Source organism: Triturus cristatus, chromosome 8 (genome assembly GCF_964204655.1).
Source record: "Triturus cristatus chromosome 8, aTriCri1.1, whole genome shotgun sequence".
In the NCBI taxonomy this organism is placed as follows: Eukaryota; Metazoa; Chordata; class Amphibia; order Caudata; family Salamandridae; genus Triturus; species Triturus cristatus.
This window is the reverse complement of record NC_140591.1, coordinates 99,580,620-99,602,369: the sequence shown is the minus strand read 5'-3', so window position 1 is coordinate 99,602,369 and position 21,750 is coordinate 99,580,620. Positions and strand designations below refer to the sequence as shown.

Genomic DNA, 21,750 nt, shown 5'->3' with positions numbered 1-21,750 from the left:
AGCGTTCTAGCCACTGCATTTTGAAGAGACTGCAGTTTTTTTATCAAGTATTTTGGAATGCCTAGATAGAGTGTATTACAATAATCTAGCTTCGACCCCACTAGGACCAACATTACGGTCATCTGAAGATCAGTTGGAATAAACAGGAGTATTTCTTTCAGAACCCGTAGTAAATAGTAGCCCCCAGAGGTCACTGCATTGATCTGGGCACTGAAGCAAAGATTGGTATCAAAAATGACTCCAAGAATTTTAGCCTTCAGAACTGGCTTCGGTAACTCCCCCAAGTCCTGGGGCCACCACAACGCATTCCAGAAGGAGGTTTCATTCCCAAAAAGCAATACCTCCGTCTTCCCAGAATTCAGCTTTAAGCAGTTTTCCTCCATCCAGCCCGCCACAGCGGACATGCAGCTGCGGAAATTGTGAGCGTCCATCTCAACCTGGGATGTTACCGACACCACAATCTGTGTGTCGTCTGCATAGGAAAGTACGGACAGACCAAAACTCACAATAAGCTGAACCAAGGGGGTAACGTAAACGTTAAAAAATGTTGGACTGAGTGCTGATCCCTGTGGGACCCCACAGGGGAGGGAGAAGGGGCTAGATTTAACCCCACCCACCTCAACCCACTGTTGCCTGTTTTCTAAAAAGGAGGTCAGCAGTGACAGTGCCGTACTCCTAACACCCAGTGTGTGCAAACGTCTACCCAAGAGCGCATGGTGAACCGTGTCAAAGGCGGCAGAGAGATCGAGTAGAATTAGTGCCGCTCTGCCACCTTTATCCACTCTCTCTCTAATCTCGTCCGATGCCTCCACCAGTGCTGACTCAGTGCAGTGCTGGGCTCGGAACCCAAGCTGGGCAGGGTCCAGCAGTCGATGGGCATCCAGAAAGGTCTGTAGATCTACATTCATGGTCTTCTCTAGGACCTTAGCCGGAAAGGGGAGACGGTAGAACGGTCTGTAACTGTCCACTGACCTTGGGTCCAGAGAGGGCTTTTTTACAAGTGGGAGGATAGAGGCTTTCTTCTAGATATCAGGATATACCCAGTGCTTAGAACCTGGTTCAGAAGGTCATTAAGTGGACCCGTCACCTAACTAGACAACTTGTTAAAAATCCCAGAGGGACATGGATCAGAGGGAGCCCCAGACTTGAAAGAGCTCATCAGGCTGATGGCTTTTTCCTGTGTAAGACAGTGGAGAAAACTTCTTGATGGTGGGGGGGGGGGGGCTGCCTGACTGTAGTCTGGGTCAGATGCCCAGGACCCTTTCAAGTTCCCGCTGAGGCTGGCACTGGGCGGCTGCTGCGGATACGCATGGAAGATGGAATTGACCTTAGATTGAAAATGAGCCACCAGCTTGCCGCAGAAGGCTTTGTCAATCTCAAACACCTTATTGTTACTCCAGTGTGACCGATCATTCATAGTTTTAAACAGTTGCCTGGAGGAATTCCCAGCTGTTTTTATTTTCCCTGCGAAAAATTTGGTATTTTCAGCTTTAATAAGCTCTTTATACCCAGCAAGGATCTTTTTGTACCTTGCTTTTTTCCCGGGGGAGTAATCTACTCTCCAAAGATGCTGTTCTTGCCTACAGCTCAGTTGTGCTTCATTCAGCTTAGGGGAAAACCACGGTGCAGAGGGACGGTTCCTATGAGTTTTTATTGTTCTCATGGGTACTATTTTGCTGCATGCAGTCTCCAGCCATTGAATGAGGTTGATGGCAGTTTTGTTATTATTGTTCCCAAGGTCTGGTGTGGGGTTAGAGAGAGCCTCCTGTAGTGCCTCTACATTTGCACTTTTCCAAGGCCGGAACTCAACCACTTTCGCTGAGTTGCCCCGTTCCACTCCCTTACACTGGGTCAGGATGGAAAAGAAGATAGCAGAATGATCCGTCCAGGAAAGTGGAAGGGTCTTAATTGTGCCCAGCTCGGCATTATTGGTAAAAATGCTGTCCAGAATATGGTTAGATGTGTGAGTCGGAGCATCAATGCATTGGGATAGATCAAAGCTCCTGAGAGTATCCACCAGATATCCTCTATCCACATCAGTGGAGGACTCTAGATGGAAATTAAAATCCCCAATCAAAGTGAAGTTGGCATAGGTAATACATGATTCCATGAACGTTTGTAGTTTGTCAATAAAGCCCCTCTTGGGGCCCCGGGGGGGCAGTATACTAATAGTCCTTGAAACGTGTAGGATTTTGTCAGATTGAGGCTGAACCTGAACGCCTCGCAATCTAAATGGGGTACTGGGGTAAAATTGGCCACAAACGTACTGCAATAAATAATTACTAGCCCCCCCCCTGTGGTCTGGTCTATCCAGCCTTTCGATATTATATCCAACTGGACCCGCCTCCTTAAAATCTGGGTCTGATGCATTATCGGCCCAGGTCTCCGTAAGGAAGGTGATATCCGGGTTTTGCTGGGTCATGAAATTGGCGAATTCAAGCTTATTCTTGATAAGAGACCTGGTATTAAGGAGTAGGCAGTGGTGTGTCATTACGGCTGGTGGCTTACCCACAACATTTTTAATGGAGGGGCTGCGGGGAGCCAATCTTGGCCACACCGCCTGGCAGAGAATCCGATTCTTCATCGAGAGAGATGGCCAGGAGAAGTCCTCGGGGACAGCTAAAGGGCAACAGACGGTCACGGTCTCGGCGACGTTCCCAATCCTGTGGCACCTCCTCGTGGGGAGGTTCTGTATCTCGGTGGCAGTGCTTCGGCGGATTGATGTATGGGTCCACAGGGAGCTGCGGAGCTCTGGACCATTGACCTCTAATCAAAGGGACTATGACATGGGCTGGATTCCTTGCCAGGCCCTTGCTGGCGGGGGACATGCCCAGGGGCTATGGGCAGTAAGGTGGGGATCCATTAGTTGGGCTGGCACCCGTTCCCCCGTTGGGATTCGGTGCCTAGCCCCGCCGCAACAGACACTTCAGTGTTTTTGAAGTGTAGTGTGGGGGATTTGTTGGGTGGGGGTTGTTCATGTTTACAGATCGCACACTCGCTGATGGTCCACTGTTCTTCCCATATGTACCGAAAGGTCCCCATTGTGGCTAGTGTTAGAAGTCCGCCCAGATGGCAGGTGCATCCCGTAGGGGACGGAAGGCCCCGGCTACCCTTCGCATAGTTAGTTGGAATGTCTGTGGTGCCCTGGATAAAATTAAACGCGGGGGCATACTTCACCAAGCAAAGCGGGCTGGGGCCGACATACTTCTGTTACAGGAGACACACCTCATGGGTATGAAGGCCCTCTGCCTCCAGAGATATGGGTTCCACCAGGTCTATCACTCGGGCTTCACGAGGGGCTCATGGGGGTAGCTATACTAATACATCGCAGGGTCCCCTATACTCATGATAAACAATGGACAGACACACAGGGGCGCTACCTGTTTATTCTGGGTAAGATTGGGGCAGATCCCCTGGTGCTGGGTAGTGTCTATGCTCCCCCTCCTATGCAATGGAATCTAGTAGAGCAGATTATGACCTTGTGGGCCGACATGCCAGATACACTGTCGGTAGTTGGTGGGGATTGGAATGACGTCATGGAGCTGGCCAGAGATCGATGGCGGGCTGGGCGAGGTCTGGAGAGGGGTTTCCCCACGAAATTGCACTCATTAGTGACGGGACTTGATTGGGTTGATGTATGGCGGCACCTTCACGGTGATAGTCGGGAATTCACCTACTTATCTGCGGTCCATGATTCCTACTCCAGAATTGACTATCTCTTTGTTCCCAGGGTGGCGGTGGGCAGAGTGGTGTCGGCGGAGATTCTGCCCAGAGGCCTGTCAGATCACTCTCTGGTGGCCCTCACGTTCCAGATGTGTCACGGGCGCCAGCCATTTAGATGGCGCCTTTCCGTATGGCATTTGCAGAAGGAGGCCTACAGAGAATGTGTGAGTGAGGCTATCGAGCATTATTTGGTGGCCAATGCGGGGTCTGTCCCTAGCGCCGAGACGTTGTGGGAGGCACTGAAACTCACGCTGAGGGGGATGGATATTTCCTGGTGCACAGCGGCCTGTAGGGAGGAGTTGCTGCGAGCGGAGGCAGAAATAGTAGCGCTTGAACGTCGGAGCCGGGAGGCAGAAGGAAGCCAACCTAAGAGGCACTTATTGATGTCTCAACAGAGCTATGCGGCTCCTTTGATGGACGAGGCCTGCCAAGCCTGGTTGGCGACGCGTAGCAGGGTGCATCAGTGGGGAGACAAGTCCAGCAGGATGCTGCATCGCCTCTGTCAGGGAACGTTTCATTCTCATGCCCTCCCGAGCGTTCTGGGTCTGGTGGGTGAACCACTTGTGGAACCCGTGGCCATTGCGGAAAGCTTTCCCGCATATTACGCAGATCTATATGCGACTAAAGAATGCCTATCGGCCGCCGCCATAGATACATTTATAACTGACCTATCCCCAAAAACCGTCACAGATGAGGTGAGGGATCAATTGGAGCTACCACTCACGGGGGAAGAACTGGGCACGGCCCTGGGGGAATTCAACCCCGGGAAGGCGCCGGGACCCAATGGGTCCCCCAGTGAATTCTTTAGACATTACTTTGTGCAGTTGGCCCCCCACTTTCGACCTGTGGTAGAGGAGGCTCGGGAACGGGGCTCGCTTCCCCCAGATTGAAGGCATACGGAGGTCATGATATTTCATAAGCCGGGTAGGCCCCCGGAGCAGCATGCCTCGTATCGAACTATTTCCCTCTTAAATGTGGAGGCCAAGGAACTGGCCAAGGCCTTGGCCAATCGCCTCTTACCTCACATTTCCACTCTGGTACACCTTGACCAGGCTGGGTTCATGCCCCAGAGGGTGACCAGACACAACATCAGGCGAGCCCACGTAGCACTGGCGGCTATTCGGCGGTTGGGGGAACCAGCGGCACTCTTATTGGCCGATATGGACAGGGTGTTTGACTCCCTGAGTTGGGTGTATCTCTTTGCCTTGTTACGCAGACTCAATTTTGGACCGCGCTTTCTTTCCTATCTAACGCTCCTCTATACAGGTCTGACAGCGTCGGTGCGGGTCGCTGGGGCAATCTCGTCCATGTTTCCCATCAGGCGGGGCACGCAGCAGGGCTGCCCCCTGTCCCCATATTTATTAGCACTAGCTATGGAACCTTTAGCTGCATGGGTGCGTATAGATGCACAGATTCGGGGATTTGAGTGGGCGCCGGGTTTATCCGATAGGATCGCATTATATGCGGATGATGTCCTTTTCTTCCTTACCGCTGTAGACAGGACAGGGCCGTGGCTACAGCGCATCATGCACATTTTTGGGGAGACGTCGGGACTCTATATGAAACCCAGTAAGTCCACTTTATGGATCTTGGGGGATCAGATGGGAATGGGTGCGTGGACGTCATCGGTTCACTTGGCGGTGGGGGGGCTGAAATACCTGGGTGTGTTCTTAACAGATGTCTCTGCAATCTTCTGGGAGCATAATCTGGTCCCGGTGTGGGAACGAATCCGGGAAGATCTTAAAACCTGGTCCCGTATGCCCCTCTCCCTCTATGGCAGATCAACGATCTTTAACATGGTGGTACTTCCCCTGCTCCTCTATTAGTTGCAAAATTATCCATATAAGATCCCTCCCGATGGTTTCAACAGGTGAATGCAGCTCTTGGGCAGTTTCTGTGGGAGGGAGGAAAGGGGCGCGTAGCTCTGCGCACATGCTTTTTGTCCACCTATTGAGGGAGCTAGCGTCCTCAGATGTTCTCTTGTACTGCCAAGCCTCGCATTTGCTGATTCTTAACGAGTGGTGGTATGGGGATAGGGGAGACCCAGCATATGAAGTCGAGCAGCTGCTCATGGGGCACCATTCACTACATACAATCCTATATTCAACACCTCTGCGGGGTTCATTGCCACCAGTTACACGGGTGGTGTTCCTAATTTGGAGACAGGCGTTGCGGCGGATGGGATGGTGGAACACTCTGACTCAGGAGACCCCCCCTTTGGGATAATGGGCGCCTACCCCAGTTGGCGGCTCTACAGGGGTTCCGGGGGTGGGACAACATAGGCATCTCTATCCTGGGCGATGTTATGAGAGGTCGGACGCTCAAATCCTTCCAAGACCTTCAGAAAGAATTTCATATGCCATGGTCCCCGTTTTATCGTTACCTCCAGTTTCGACATGCCCTGTCCCCTAGCTTAGAGGGCCTGGAGTCGCTTCCGGAATTCAGCCCTCTGGAGGCAAAGGTTTTTATGGGAGATTTAAATGATCGGAAAATTTCACGGCTTTATCAATCCCTAGTTACTCACTGCTTCCCCACATTGCAGGAGCTTCGAGGGGACTGGGAAGAGGATGTGGGTACACTGGAAGAGGAGGACTGGAGGCCTGGCAGCCCCGCCTGGGGCGGCCATAGCGATGCGACTCCGCCTTGTCCAGTTTAAATACCTTCACAGGGTCTATTTTACCCGGGTGTGCCTGTGGAGGGCAGGGCTGATCACCTCTCCCGTGTGTCTCCGCTGCAATTGTGAGGAAGGTACATTCATCCATACAGTTTGGCGCAGTATTTCCCTGGACCGCTTTTGGAGGGGGGTGTTTGCATGCCTCTTGGAGGTTCTGGGGTGGGAGCTTCCCCGCACGCCGTAGCTGGCCTTACTACACGTCATGGAGAGAATAGGAGGCAATATCTATAAGCGACACCTCATGCAACTGGGTTTTACTCTGGCGAAACGAGACATTGCCAAGGCATGGAAGCCACCACGGGCTTCGTCGGTGGCCGCATAGAAGACTGGGCTAGATTTCTGTATGGGGTTGGAGCAACCTATCTTTGTCGCTAGGGAATGTCCGCGCAAACATCATGGAAACGGTGGGCGGACTACTGGGGACTGTTAGATCCGCCATCAGAAGTAGAAGCTCATCCATTGGGATAATTTATATGTTTATCTTCGGACTGTGGGGTGCATTGGGGGGGGGGGGGAACCCGGCGGGGTTCATCCTTTTTGCTATATTTACAGGCTGTGGACATGATTATGCAGATTTTGTGTGATCAGGGGGTGGGTGAGGGTGGGTGGGAGCTGGGGTATCCTTTCCAAGTGTTGCTTTTATACGTTTGGATGTTATTTGAAAAAGTCAGGGTCATCACATCTGTAGGTTTGATTATGCAGTCGTCTCTGGGATGCAGGGATCTGCAATTTGTGTGCAACTTAACAAATAAAATTTTGTTTAAAAAAAATAATAATCTGGGTCTGACGCATTATCGGCCCAAGTCTCCGTAAGGAAGGTGATATCCGGGTTGTGCTGGGTCATGAAATCGGCGAATTCAAGCTTATGCTTGATAAGAGACCTGGTATTAAGGAGTAGGCAGAGGTGTGTCATTACGGCTGGTGGCTTACCCACGACATTTTTAATGGAGGGGCTGCAGGGAGCCAATCTTGGGCAGTTGGTAAAACCGCAACAGTTACATTATATTTCTCCTTGCTAGCAACCCAATCCTGAGGAGAGCAGTACCTGTATGCATCAGTGGATCTAAGGGCGAGGAGTTCACCCCTCATATAGGTGATGACAAAGGCAGGGTTCCTGGCGCCGTCCAAGCGCGGACGGGCTGCGCACGGCTGCTGCGCGCCGGGTGCTTTACTCCCATTTATGAGGGAAGAGAGAGGGAGATTGGAGCGCCAACCTCCCATGATCACCGCCATTTTGAAAACATTGTGGTATGGGAGTTTGACGTGCCTAGTAGGTACAATGTAATGACTGAGTTTTAGTCCCCAAGGAGGCCACGTGTGGATCAATTCCACTTCACATACATGTAACGTAGCACAATACAACAAAAGATAATAACACCACCAGCCACGTTGGTTCATATTCCAACATGTTTCCTCTCCAGCTCTCAACGTGACCTCTGCTCTGAGTACACGTGAAAGGATGCTTGTGACCAGGGGGAGCAGTGACTTTCCTTGCTTTTTTCAGCAATGCAGTGCTGTCAACGGTTAATTCCACTAATATCTTGTCATTAGACGAGACTGTTCTGTACATGGAAAAAATACACCAGCAATTTTACATAAACATCGCTCCTGTTTTTTGGGGGGGAATATGGGGAGCAGCACAGCCACTGACTGCGCAATAGTGTGAAAAAGACCACTTTTATTGAAACAGGTGCACATCACAATTAAAGGCCCTTGGCCTGATGCCTTACAAAACTACAACCTCACTATACAAACTGTTACCTATGTTACACTACCCCCACACAACATATTAAACCTGCAATTCAGTACCCCCAACCTTTTAACCTTTGAATGTTTTACCTTTGAACTTTACCCTTTCACCCCTATTGTGACATTTTAGCCTTTGAACTTTGACCTTTGAACTTTACCCTTTTACATTTGATCTTTCAACCTTAACCTTTACGACTATTAACCTGTAACTAACCTAACTTCCTAAAGCACCTTCAAGATCCTACCTCATGCACTTGTCTACCCATTCCCTTTCAGCCTGGAATGCCTTTGTCAATAACGAATAAACTTGGCTAAACATGCCAACTTGATTGCCAAACACCACCCAGAAAAAGGGGGAGGGGGGGAACTACCCCTTTTTCTACCCCCCAAACCTGATAACCGTCACAGCCTCCGCAAGGGAAACCTGCACCGGACACCATCCGACCCATGAGAAAAAGGAAACCACGAAAAACCCCTAAAAAATACCTACGAGTCAAAGATAAAGCCAGCCGCATGAGCTTTGAGAAAAGAAATCCTGACACCATAGACCCTTTCAATGCCTTCCTATTGCCTCCATGTGTACAGTCCCCATACCACGCCCCGCATGGCCAGCACTCAACTCACCTAGCAGACGCTTGACCATTGGCGTAACTCACCTGTATGTAAATTCCTAACCCCTACCCCACGCCCCCAATAGCCTATCTTAAGAGGGTAGCAGCTACTTCCCCCCAGACCCCCTTCTCCTATACGATCCCATGTGCAAACGATACGGAGCAGATACCAAGAAACTCAGAGTCTACCTCTCTTTCTTGCTGGTCTTCCCATATTACCAACGATTCCTCCAGTATCGAAACAGACACCCCGGAGACCTCCAACTAGAGCCGAACCTGAAAAACAACAATAATATTTCAGAAAACGAAATATCTTAGCAACACTTCCTCCCCGACCTGTACACATTGCTAACAGCATTACATGTTCTTATGTTATGTTAATTTTGACTTGTAGAGTGCTTAATACCTGCAGGTCTCTAAGCGCTTCAAGACGAACAGCGGAAGTTCCAAGGAGAGTTGTATCACAGAGGGGAGTGTTATGCCCAGGCTTCTGTAAATAGAAGGGTCTTTAAGTTTTTTCCTGAATGGAAGAAGGCGGCTTTCAGAGCGAATCTGACCAGGCAGCCTGTTCCAACGTTGCGGCATGAGGACCGAGAAGGCTCGGCCGCCTTTAGTGGTGTAATTGAATGTGGGCATTTTAGAAGGCCCTCTGTGGAGGACCTTAGTGAGCGGCAGGGGGCGTATATCTCCAGGCGTTCCTTGATGTAATTGGGTGCCTGACCAAATAGGGCCTTATGTGTAAAGCAGAGGCCTTTGAATTTGGCCCTCTGCTTGATGGGCAGCCAGTGTAGTTGTTGCAGTAGGGGTGAGGCCCGAGTGCGCCTAGGTAGCTTGAAGATTACCCTGGCGACATCATTCATCACCACCTGGAGTTTGCCCAACAGTGAGTCCGGTAGCCCGATGTAGAGCGAGTTCCCATAGTCAAGACGGGACAAGATCAGGGCAGCCACCACTGTCCTCATGGTTGAGAAGGAGAGGATGGGGGAGAGTCTCCTCAACTGCCTGAGTAGGCTCACACAAGTTCCGAACACGGTGTAGACTTGATTGGCTAATGAACGTTTGACATCTATTTTGATTCCCAAACTTTTTACCACCGGAGCTGGGGCTGGAGTATCACCCATCTCGTACGGCCAGTAGTGGGAATTCCAAGGGTAACTATCATCGGTGATGGCCAGGACCTCCGTTTTGTCCAGAGTGAGTTGGCCGTCATCCAGTTTACCACAAATCGCAGCACGTCTTTCACCCGGGTGTGGGCCTGTGGGGTGTTTTCTATTTGTAGAATGATTTGCGTGTCGTCCGCATAGTTAAATACCTGGCAGTCCATCAAGGTTAGGTCCTTTATCAAAGGTCTGAGGTATATGTTAAACAGGAGGGGGGAGAGTGCCGACCCTTGTGGGACTCCACACGGAATGGACCCCCTCTCTGACACCCAGTCGCCCATCTGAATTGTTTGGGTGTGGTCGGTGAGGAATGAAGTACTCCATTGGAGGATTGGCCCACCAATACCAACGTCTTGTATTCTTTCCAGGAGTTGGGAGTGGTTGACCGTGTCGAACGCTGCCGACAGGTCTAGGAGGACTAGGACACAAGGCTTATTGTTATCTGCAGTGATCCTGATATCATCAAGTACTGACAACATCACCAATTCAGTGCTATGGTGAGCTCTGAAGCCAGCCTGCCTATCTGCAAGGAGGTGGTGGTCCTCCATGAACCTGGATAGAGTTTGCAGGACAAATTGTTCCATGATTTTGGCCAGGAAAGGGAGTTGGGATGTGGGTCTGTAATTTTTCATATTGGAAGTGTCAGCTCCTGTCTTCTTGAGCTCTGCCTTCTCCCCAAGACCTCATGTCCGCCATGCTCTGACCCCATGGCAAGCCTCCCAAGACCTTGTGTGTCTGCAGCTCCCCAGCAACACAGAGAACATTGGACCAGTTTACATGGTCCGGTGTGCTGGTCCCTGCCTGTATCCCAATCTGCTATTCCAATGTACCCGGGGCCTACACCTACCTAACTAACCCTCCTAAAGTGGGAGAGGAAAAGCCGCTTCACTCTGAGGAAAAGATAAGGAGCTGACCCCTTTACATGATATGAAGTAATGTCCAGCATAATGAAATAAGCATGAAATGCCGACACAGCACTGTGGCCGCAGCTCTGCCAGCCAGGAAATTAAAGAAAAATGGACAGGGAACCTTCAGCCCCCCAACCCGAAAAGCCCCAATCTCCGCTTGCTGTGGCTCACCAAGATTCGATCTCAAATGGAAGAATGGGAGCAGAATCAAGCGCAAAACGTCCATTGGGCTCCAAGGGAGTCCAGCACCCCCTCCATTGACTGTGTCAGCCAGGGCAGAGGCAGCTGCCCGGGCCCACGCAAAGCCGCACCCAAATACTTCCCTGGTCCTAAGAAGACCATCTACTTGTAATGAGGCATTGTTGCTTGTCACTCCTTCGAAAAACCCCTGCATAAAAACTCTGTAGGTTGATGGCAGAATAAACCTTCCCCCTCCCAAAATTTGTGTAGCACCCGCACGAAACTTCGGCTCCAGATGTGCCTCTTGGAGCCAAACACAGGCTGCTCCCCTTCTACCCCCCCACTGGAAATGATCTCCTCCCCCCATACCCCGAGGCCTAAAACACAGTCATATGCTCATAATAAGGGGCGTGCGGGCAACAGGGGGGACGTGCGCCAACATACCCCCATCAGGTTCGCTCTCCGAAGATGGGAGCAACCCGATTCTCACTTGCGGTCAGGTACCGACGAGGTTACATGCAAGTCGTCGCAGCGCCGAGGCTCACCTCCCTATGAAGTTCTCCCACGTCACAGGCAAGTCGCCACAGTGACGAGGCTCTCCTCCCTGTGGAGATCCCCATCTTCACTGACACCCGGCAAATGCCAGGACGCTCTAATGTAACCTAAGCATTAACGAACAAGCACGACCAACGTGAGGGAGCTGGGACACGAAAGGGAAAGTAAAAAGGGGACTCACTAACTAAATTAGAAAAACTCTGATCTGCCTATGACCAGCCACCGTGAATACCTCAAAATGGTGGCTGGCTGAACAAAATGGTGACCTAAATATCCCTTGGGCTATAAAATAGCCCAACAAGCCCAATGAGCCCAAAAGGGATGGAGCAGACGCTTGAGCCGCTCCCATTCCCCAAACATCCCGGGGGGTGCAGACCTCCCTACGCTCGGCTGCACCCCAGGACCCCCTTCTGAATGAGGGATTAAAACCTCTTTTTTTCTACCCTGAGCTGCAAGAGACCGTTTTAATAATTACTCATTTGAGAAAGTAATCCAACACCTACTATTCCCGTATTTTATTGCAATGATTCACAAGTTTAATAACAAAACGTTAAGGGGTCCGGCCCCTTTTCGTGATGAGCGTATTACCACAATGCACCCACATTGTCTTCTGGTGACCATGCTCCCCTTGCGCCATGCCACTGACCGACACACAGCAGCAGTGTGTGAGGTCAGGGAGGCCGGCCTCCCGCCTGAGGACTGTGCACGCGCTTGTGGTGGAAGCGTGCGCGCTCCTGCGTGTGTGTGTTGGTGTGGGGTTATTAACATGCGAGCTGCTGATAAACCGTAACACTTCTAAGAATTTAATTTACTTTCTAGATTTTTACCAGCGTTGACGGCACCCTTTGCAAGATTAGCGTGGTGGTATGGTCATTTGTTGCGCATGTGCATTAACGGTTTATGGCAATATTAATCTTTTCTTGTAATAAGCTCTTCGGCATGTGGTGGAATAGTGTGCAGTGCAACTGCCCAACATCCAGTACGAAGGTCACATGCAAACATTAGGAGGCCATCAACTCCTGAGTTAAGTGTAAAACTATACGAAGGAGTGGCACATATCCGCAGCGCAGAGTTTCCTGTGGAAGGCGCAGACGTATTTGTTTCCCACTTTCGCAGACATTTTGTTTTTTAGACATTTGAAATTGTAGAAAGTACCCACTTAGCATGCTGAAGTATCAGAAAGGAAGGCGGGATGGCTGGGGCCACCTGCCTAAGCAACAGACCTGTACATGCAAGTATTATCACGCACTGGCAACACTGCAGGCACGGACTGTGATATTCATTCATTTGAGGATTAGCTCATCTTGGGTCCCTGCAGGGAGTCGCCAAAATCACCCAGTCTCAGTACGCTTTCGCAGAGACCACTGGATATATGTGGTAAGGAGGACCAAGTCATGTAGGAAGGTTGACCAAGTTATTCAACAAGAACCATCAAATTATGTGGCAGGATTATTTCACTATCTTGTCATTTTAACACACAATAACACTATCTGGGAAAAAATATCAGCTCATTAATACCAGTTTGACACCTGAATACAGAGTCTGGAATTGAATGTTGACCAAGTAACCCTTGTAGAGGATCTATCAGCCACTGCCCACACAATAAGTGGCATACATTTTTTTTAAACTTTTCTAGCACTTGAGTTAGAATTTTATTTTGTTGAAATCCGAAATTATGCAGCAAGCAATGGATTACGTGATAGACATAATTATGTGGAAAATGCAGTTGCCGCAGAATATTATAAGTCTAGTGGCTTTGATTACGACTGAACTCTGCAAATACTTCTGTGGTGTCGTTGTACACACTTCCAAAGTGGACCTCAGTAAAGGTGCCAATTACCTGGCATCAATTAGCCAGGCAGCAACAATTAGTGCGGACATGGCAGCCTGTTGACACGAGCTGTGCAGAAGAGTGACCACGCGCAAGTAAAGAGCAAACAAGCATAGGCATAGCCAATAGGTCTCGCCTTTGGGACCTTATAAGTTTTTAGCCATGCAACACTTGATGTTGTTGCACCAAGGATATTGTGCTGGATAACAAAACACTTATAAGGACCCAAAGGCGAGACCTATTGGCTATGCCAATGCTTGTTGATACATAACACCATCCAGTGTCACTGGAAATCTGCATTCAAAAATCCTGAAAAAGAGCAGGCCCAACATGTCGGACCTCCATTTTCATTTTTCATAGACAAAGCCAGCACCTTCCCCAAGTTCATACAAATCTACTATAAGTCGCGAAAACCGGAACGTTATTTGATGGATCAAATGAATGTCTAACATCCACATTACGAGCATGTAGATTGTAACAGTAGGCAGAAAAGAGATATTTATGGCAACATGTTGCACCCCATGGGTAATAAGTACAAAAGATAGACTCTCTTCGCACGTTTCTACACATTTCACTACAGTGCAATATTTAAAAAAATATATAAAACTGACTGATATTATACTGATTCTAATATATTTTTCGTAACAAAAATTGAACTGCTTTTTGGTATATTTAATTTAACACTAGAGATTCTCAGTCCAGTGCTTAATTTGTAAAATATTAAGCGCCAGGGCTCTGACCAGGAAGCCACTGCAGCTTGCACCACCCATCACCCCTGTCAACGCTGCCAAAATAACTACTAGCCATCTCCCTCGCATGTAAATGTGACAGCTCAGATTATTCCAGGTCCCCAAAGCTAAAGGAATGCCTGGGGAGGCAAGTATTAGTAATTTTTTAATGTCTATTGTTTTCCTAAACAACTGTTATACTGCTCATCTCTAAATTACATGAGTAGCGCCACCTTGTGGCAAACTGCCCTAAGTGTCGTGTTGACAATTGGGTGCCGGTGCCGAGCACCGGAAACCAATTAAGTGCCGGTGCTCAGCAGCGGAAAGCTCAGCTCAAATTAAGCACTGGAGATTCTACATATATTCCTCATACTTGTATGTGGCCTCTCATTTGAAAGAGCATCGCACCAAGGATTTAAGTGGTTTGTGGGAAAAGGTGATGGTGTGACTGTGTATTATGCAGAATAAAGTACCCCCTACCATACATTATAGGTAGGTTACAAGTCACTTTGGAGTTGAACGACCTTATATGTGAATTCTGTCCTCAGCCTCGATATAAAAAAGGAACTCATCAGTGACTTGCAATATTCCTATAATGTATGTCAGATGGTACTTTATCCCATATATAGGCCCTTCACTGGGTACCAGCCAGAAAATGTATTTAACTGAGCTATAACAGTCGACACCAATACTGTACTAAAATTAAACAGTTCCCGAAGCAGCGTTCATGTTTCACCAAGGAAATTCCAATAGCAGATTGATGCCACCCACTCATTGAAACACCGTATGAAGTGTCATCACAACATTTTAGAGATAAATGTCTACCACATGTAATACTCCAATGAGGTATAAAGACGCGGTTCATACCCCTAAGACTAGTCAACAAAAATAACCAAATTCAAAAGGAAAAGATTGTTTGTACTCTGTCATACATCCCCCGATACTGAAAACTTGGAGCTGCAGAGCAACAAAAGAAAAAATAAATCAGTAATAATACGGACAACCAGATACTAACTTAGATGAAGCCAAACACACACTTTCTTTTAAAAGATCACAAGTCAGACAGGTTAAATCATGGGGCGTTTAAAGCATAACAGAGTTTTAATTCAGCAACATGACACTTTCTTCCCCCTCGACACCGCTTAATGATGCCCAGCCGTAGGACACTGCCAGCACTGTAAAACCTCGGCTGCAGCAGACAGCTAGACTAAGTTCCCAGGGGCTGACGAAGAAATTACTTTTCACAACTTACTTGCATGTTTAGTGTAAAAATGCCTGTCTTCGTTGTTGGCCTGATGTATGATGTCACTAGTTCTAGTGTACACCTTATATCAGTCCAAACAACCTTTATGGTGATTGGTTGTAAAGTCAACCTTATAGACCAGCTATCCTAGTGGTAGCATGGACAAGAGCAGTCTTAGGCTAAACTCTGTATGGCATGTGAAGCCAGCTGTGATACCATATGCAATCCCTTGAATATCAAATGAAAGGACACCACAACAGATATATAAAAATAGGATGTATTTATTCTAGTCAAAATACCCTCAGCACTCTTTATGAGATTCGAGGTAAGTACAACACAGTCTTATTTAAGCATACATAAGTCACACAGGTAAGTAATACAGTTAGGCCCTAGGGGCCACGCAAACCATATACTAAGTAAGTGGTATAAGAACCACTGTCACGAACATAGGTTAGGCCTAGGCCTAGGGAATAGCTGGGGTTACACTATCCTACCAGTTGCTAGGCAGTGGGAGGACCACGGGATTCAGGTGCTGAGTGGAAACACTCACGCGTAATGCGTATAGTCGATAGAAGTAGTACAGTTTAGAATTAAAGAGTTTTAGGACACTTCTGAAGGAGCTAGGAGTTAGAAACTTGGAAACTAGACACTTGGATAGTCAATACCCTTGTGAGCACCGGAGTACTGAAGTTACCTAGCCCACGGGCTGCGGGTGCATATGTGTGAACTTGCGTCGGGTTTCATCGTTGACTCCTATGGATGCCTGAAGAAAAGATGCTGACAGGCAGTCAGTGAAGAGTGTCCGGTGGATCCCAAGATTGGAATCAAGGAGGAGGATACCTGCAGGCACAGAGGACAGAGTCTAGGTCACCAGCCAGGAAGGAACCAGGAAGGAACCAGGCGATGTCATGAAGATGCAGGTGAAGAGGTGAAGCTTGTCGCAGCAGCCTTGGGCACCAGGAGGCGTCGAGGATGACCAGAACCAGGAGGCGAGCTGTCCCACAAGGGCTCTTGCTGTTGGCGGTGTCGATGTCGAGTTGGGACCCAACAAGCCTTGGCAAGTGCAACCCACGCAGGATGAAGGATGTGCTTCTGTTGCAGACCAGGAAGGCCTGAGGTGCTTCTCTTTCACAGGAAAGCAAGGGCCAGTCTGGAGGAGCCAAACCAGTGGTGGAAAGTTAAGGGTGCGTCGTCGCAGAGGCTACTAGCCAACGGGCAAGTAACCGGACAGACGCGGCAAGCAGGAAAATGCAGAAGGGCCCCACGCAGAACTCGTGGAGTGTGGAGGGCTGATCTTCGGTGCAGATGGTGCTTGGGGTTGGGGCTTCTCAATCCCTAGAGCACAACTTCGAGGATGCCTCAGAAGCTGCGCTGGAAGCAAGTAGCCAATTTTCCCAGGTAGCTGGTTCCCCCACGTCTTTTTTTTATTTTTTTATTAAATTTTATAGAGCGCGTAGTCACCCGTGAGTATCCCAGTGCTAAGATCAGTACACCTGGGGGTAGTGGGGGCAAGGGGGGGGGAGGTTAGGAGTTAAGGGAAGAGGTGGGTTTTCAGTCGCTTTCTGAAACGCAGATAGTTAGGTTCTGTTCTCAGGTCGCGGGGTAAGGCGTTCCAGAGGCGTGCGGTATGAACCGAGAAGCGTCTTCCACCAGTGCGTGCCTTCTTGACTCTGGGAGTGATGATGAGGTGTTCCTGATCGGATCGAAGGGATCTTGGGGCTTTATAAGGTTTGATAAATTTTCCTAGGATCGGGGGACCTTTGTTTTGCAACAGTCTGTGAGCCAGGAAGAGGGCTTTGAACTTCACTCGTTCTCTAACCGGGAGCCAATGGAGGAGCTTTAGAGCTGGTTTGGCCGAGGCTCTGGCAGGAGTGTTGGTGAGGATCCGGGCAGCCGCATTTTGGATCCTCTGTAGCCTGTTCAGGGTTGCCTCAGGAGCGCCCAGATAGATGGAATTACTGTAGTCGATCCTGGATAATATTAGGCCTTGGATCAGCAGTTTTTTTGCGGTGGGAGGAAGTAAGGGCAAGATCTTTCGGATTGATTTGAGGAGCCCGAAGCAAGTCCCGGCTACTTTTTTTGCCTGTGTTGCAAACGATAGATCTTTTTCGAGCCAGACGCCCAGGCTCTTAACCTCGGGTTTCGGGTCAGGAGGCGGGCCTAAACAGGGTGGCCAGATGTTCTGTGACAGGGAGAGTCCCTTCTGACCCAGGAGGAGAATGTCAGTCTTTGAACCGTTGAGTTTCAGATAGGACCGGTTCATCCATCCTTGTATCTGCGTAAGACAGTTGTATAGGTCCGCAGGTTGTTGGCTTGGGTGAGATAGGGATACCACTAGTTGAGTGTCGTCGGCGTAGCTGACGATACTCACTCCGAACGGGATGACAACCTCCTCCAATGGGGACATGTAGATATTAAACAATGTGGGACTCAGGGAGGAGCCCTGAGGTACACCACATTGGAGGGGAATTTCGGAGGAGCGGGTGTTGTTCTCCCAGATCTGAAAGGACCGATGACCCAGAAAGGACGATAGCCATTGTAGTGCTTTTCCTTCTACACCGACACTCCTGAGTCGGTGGATAAGGAGTTGGTGATTGACGGTGTCGAAGGCCGCACTGAGGTCGAGGAGGATCACTGCCACTGATCCTCCAGCGTCAAGAAGTGCTCTGGCCTCCTCCACCGCCGCAAGGAGGGCGATGTCGGTGCCCTGCCCTGGGCGGAATCCCATCTACGAGCTTTTCAGCCGATCATTAGTTTCCAGAAATTGTGAAAGTTTTCTGTTCACCAGCTTTTCGGTGACCTTACTAGTTCCTGGGAGAAGGGAAATTGGTCTGTAATTGGCCAAATCCGCAGGGTCAAGGGAAGGTTTTTTCAATAACGCCTTGACAACTGCCGCCTTCCAGCTAGAGGGGACGACTCCCTGTTGCAGCGAAGCGTTGATAAGCTGGGTAAGGGGGGGGATGATCGTGGGTGCTACTCTCTTGAGGATACGTAACGGTGCGGGGTCCCTGGGGGAACCGCTTTTGATGTTATTAAGCGTGCTTTCGACCTCCTCGGCAGTCACTTGTCCCCAAGAGGTGAGACAGGGGGAAATAGAAGTGTTATTGATCTCTTTTTCCTCGCTCAAGTTAGTGGTTGGAATTGAGTCGAGGATTTTCTGGATCTTATCCTTGAAGAAATTAGCTAGTTTATGGCATTTTTCCTCGTCTGCCTTGGGGTCTGGTGGATTTCTGGGTCCGGGGTCAGGGACTTTAAGGAGTTCTTTTAGAATAGTAAAAGATTCCTTGCTTGAGCACGCGGAATTTTCTATTCTTTCTTGGAAGAATAGACTTTTGGTCTTTCGAAGGGTAATTTTATAAGTTTGTAGTGCGGTGTGGTACGCGTCCTTTTTTTCCTTAGACTTATCCTTCCTCCAGGAACGTTCCGTTTTCTTACATTCCTGTCGTAGGGACTTAAGCTCCGTAGTATACCAGGGAGCGGGGGTCACCCGTTTGGTATGTTTAAGAGTAGTAGTTTTGGGGAGAAGTTGATCCAATGAAGATGTGACCCAGAAATTAAACTGTTCATCGGCAATGACAGGATCGGCGGAGAGAGTGGGTCTGGAATTTGAAAGGGTAGTGGCCCATTCCTCTGGAACAAGCTTGTGCCAGCGACGATCGGTGACCCGAGTTTTGGAGGGTTGGGAGGGGGCTATGAATAGATGACAGGAGATAGGGATTAGGAAATGATCTGTCCATGGAAGAGGAAGGGGGGAACCAGTAGTAATGTCCGCGATATTAGTCAGGACGGGGTCCAGGAGATGTCCCTTGTCGTGGGTGGGTCCATTATTGACCAGCCGAATGTTAAATGACCTCAGGTCATGCAAGAGGTCAAGTGCTATGGAATCTGTGGGGTCTGTGAGGTGGAGATTGAGGTCGCCCACTAAGAGGAAGTTAGAGGCGGAAGAAGCTAGTTGTGCCACCGTTTCGGTGAGAGCGTTAATGAGTTTCCCTGGTGTACCCGGAGGTCGATAGATCAACAGTCCTGTTATGGAGTGTGCCGGGGAGGTTTGGAGAGCGAAATGGCAGCTTTCGCAGTCTTCAATGTTAGCATTGCTGGTTCTGCAAACTAGGTGTTCTTTGTGGATTATTGCCAGTCCCCCTCCTCTCCCTTTAGGTCTATGCAGGGTTTGGATAAGATAACCTGGGGGAAGGGTATTGACAATATCAAAATCTGAGCTGGCAGAAAGCCAGGTTTCTGTGAGAAACAATACGTCCAGTCCATAATCTTGTATCAGCAAGTTGGTTTCGTGCGCATGCTTGGGGAGGGAACGGCAGTTAAGAAGGCCCATCTGTAGTCCAGGCTTTACCGGAATCTGGGCGACTGGGTTACAGCGTGCACAGTTGAAATACGGTTTGCCTTCATCATGGATGTAGCGACATTCCTGATTTTTTTCCAGGTGGAGAGCCCGAAGCATGTCACTTGTGTACACCAGACGCCCAGGCGCCACATCCGGCAGAGGTCCTGGGCCTGGGTCCGGCTGGGCCCGGACGGGCCCAGACGGGCTTGCCTTAGGCGCGCCTTCGGCGCGCTGACGGCGCGCCCGCTGCGCCCGTCCGCTGCGCCCGTCCGCTGCGCGTACGTGAGGTGCACATGTTTTTGTAGGCGGAGTGGGTGTGGCCTCGAGCGAGTGGGCGTGGCCACAGGACCGGCTCACTCGCTGCTGGCGACAATTACTTGGGCGATTCCCGCTGCAGCGATTAGCTCTGCTGCTAGGCGGTGAGGGTGTGAAATGAAGCCCCCAGTCTACGTGCAATTGGGAGAAAAAGGTAGGTTTCCCAGTGAAAGTTTTTACACACAAGATAAAATTACAGCGCTAACTTTTTAAAAACAATGCTCCCGGCTGTGCCTCAGGAGTACAATCTCTCGTCGCCTCCACGGATCTCAGCTTTGCTGTGGATGTGGATCAGGGTCGGAGAAGTCTGGAAGTCAAGGCGCTGGTTGGACTCTGCAGTCGGTTCCTCGTAGAACTCCAGGCAAAGCAAATGGCAGGTCGCTTGATGGTGCCTGTTTACACAGGGTGGCCACTCCTTGGCCACAAGGGAGATTCTTCAGTCTTCTTCCGTAGTCGAATGCTGAAGGTCCAGAGTTTCTGTTCAAGTTGCAGGTCAGGATAATCCAAAGTCCTAGGGACTCAGCTCCCACTCTTATACTAATCTGGGGGGCTGGGTTACCTGCTAGGTCACGCCTTATGGGTGGGACCTGGGAGGGGGGTGGTTACACCCCCTTCCCTTTGTCCAGTTTCGCGCCAGGACTGGGGCTGGAGTGCCCCAGCACTGGTTTGAACTGGACTATGCATGGGACACCTTGTGTGCCCCAGGCAGTGTCTCGTTTCATTCATCCCTCCCTGCCCCAATACACTAAGGCCTGTCTGGGGTGGTGCTAGCACCTCCCAAGGCAGGAAACCTATTGTCCAAGCCTCCCTTGCCGGGATCCCTCCCAGCAGCAGGAGGTCAGACTTGTGTCGTGGCAGCAGCATCCATTTTGTGATGCTGGGGCTCTGGTTAACTTTAACCGGGTAAGTAGGTATTCAACATGTCTTCTCCCTCTAGAAGGGAGGAATACTATCCTCACTGCCAGAAATGGTGTGGGGGTAGTATTCCAAAGTGTTAGACACCTTACACGACATGTTTTGATAAAGCCAAACCATAGTTACCATAACCGCGAGGATTATAAGGCACTTTAAGAGTATATGGTAGGCGATATCATAGAACAGCTATAAGGACATGGTTCCGAAAGCTGCAGACAGGCTCAGCTCATGCTAGAGCACTATCTCACATGTTACCAAGCACTCTGCCTTCAGGATTGTTAAGGCCTGCCATAGGAGTGACTGATAGGTTACCCATGTGTCTATATATAAGGTAGGTGTAGGAATACTACACCTAAGCAAGGGGTGATTACACGACCTTGCCCCAGCTGAGTGATCAGCCAGTTGTGTCATAATGGAAGGCCAGCCAGGGGTGGCATAATACATGCTCCAGCCCCTGGTAGGCCTAGGGTACACCCATGCCCTGGGTACCTAAGGTACACTGTACAGGGCCCTAAAGGGTGATCCTTACCAATTGGGTTATGCACCTAAAGTACATAGTATTAATTTAGAGAGAGAACAGCTGGGCTGTGGGTCTTATTAGCAGGCCCACAGCCACATCTAAGTCGAAAACCAGTAAAGCAAAAGCAAAAAGTGGGGTTGAACATAGAAAGCAGACCCTACTCTCCTACACAACCCCCCCAAACTTAGGGACATTAAACTAACCTTGACCAGTTGAGTCTTCATGTTCTAAGTGGAAATATCTGGAGAGTCTATCTGCATTGGTATGGTCAGTCCCAGGTCTATGTTCCACTGTGAAGT

The 21,750-nt window shown here is 49.6% G+C and overlaps 1 protein-coding gene across 2 annotated transcripts in view; it reads right to left on the bottom strand.

Moving 5' to 3' along the window:
* Positions 1-21,750, bottom strand: part of LOC146801628 (uncharacterized) — a 161,287-nt gene that overhangs the window by 101,902 nt on the left and 37,635 nt on the right. Inside the window, exon 2 of one of the 2 annotated variants that reach the window (XM_085621097.1) lies at positions 8,947-9,033. The exons of the other annotated variant lie outside the window; for it this stretch is intronic. The gene's annotated coding sequence lies outside the window, so the exon portion shown is untranslated. The remainder of the gene's footprint in view (positions 1-8,946; positions 9,034-21,750) is intronic. 2 annotated transcript variants of the gene reach the window in all.